The sequence below is a fragment of the Fopius arisanus genome, unplaced genomic scaffold (genome assembly GCF_000806365.1).
Source record: "Fopius arisanus strain USDA-PBARC FA_bdor unplaced genomic scaffold, ASM80636v1 scaffold00322, whole genome shotgun sequence".
In the NCBI taxonomy this organism is placed as follows: domain Eukaryota; kingdom Metazoa; phylum Arthropoda; class Insecta; order Hymenoptera; family Braconidae; genus Fopius; species Fopius arisanus.
The window spans coordinates 54,926-56,048 of record NW_011888061.1 but is presented as its reverse complement, the minus strand read 5'-3'; positions in this window follow the sequence as shown (position 1 = coordinate 56,048).

Sequence of the window (1,123 nt, the reverse complement as noted above, 5' to 3'; positions counted from 1 at the left end):
GGATATACCTGCACGTGCACGTCCTTTTCCTGGAAAAAAGGGGAGAGGGAGCATGGGAAATTCCCCAATACTGGCCACTTACTACTTACATTTTTTTAGACATCATTAGACATGCCCAAAATACCCCGCTTCCAACCAAGATCCACCCCTCTTTCCATGACCCGCACACTGAGCGAACCAGGACCGTTACCTTTCTCCGAAGTCTGATTTTCCCTTTCAGTTCCCTTTTGGAAAAATGCTTTTTTTGAGTTTACGATGGTCCATATAGATATATAGAAGCAATCGAAATTAGTGAAGAATAGAATAATAGAAGCAATCGAAATTAGTTAAGTTAGTTTTAGTGATTTTCCGGCTTGGTAATTCCGGCTAAAAATTACCTGGCGCCCATTTGATTTAATTTTAACTGGTTTGGTTAGGCTTTGGGGAAGTAGGGCGATGGTGACGGGCATTTTCAACCCCCATACGAAAATGTCACGTTACAACGTTTAGTCAGATCGCGAGCTGGGCGCGTCTCTCCCCCTTTCTGTCGCTAAAAAAAAACGATGTACGTCACACTTAAAACAACAATTACTTAGAAATTGAAGCCATAACTATGGAAATTTGAAACAAATACACGAATAAAAAGAGATGCCAAGCTCGTTGAATTTACCAGTCGGGAAAGCTGATGATGATAGGAGTGCGTAAATCGTTTTGAGTTCTTCTCTATGAATGTCTTGACTAAGACGAGTCCCATAATATCCTACAAAGGACACCGCAATCAAATCGAATGCTCGACTCAAGTCGAAAGGGCTAAAAAGGGCATTGTGAATCAAAAAATTATTCAGCAATATGGTACTCGTCTTAGTCAAGACATTCATAGAGAAGAACTCAAAACGATTTACGGACTCCTATCATCAGCACCTTTCCCCACTGGTAAATTGGCACGATTCCGATTACTTTGGCGCCACAGTCTGATGGTGGTTTCCCGTAGTATTTTGTCTCAGGAATTCCCGAAAAATAATTAAAAAAATCGATCTCCATCATTTATAGTCGTTTTCGATTTTTTAATGTAAAAATTTCAAATAATAACAACCTATATCCTACAACGATGGGACGTTGGGGATTGGCGGTGGAGGGCGGGGGA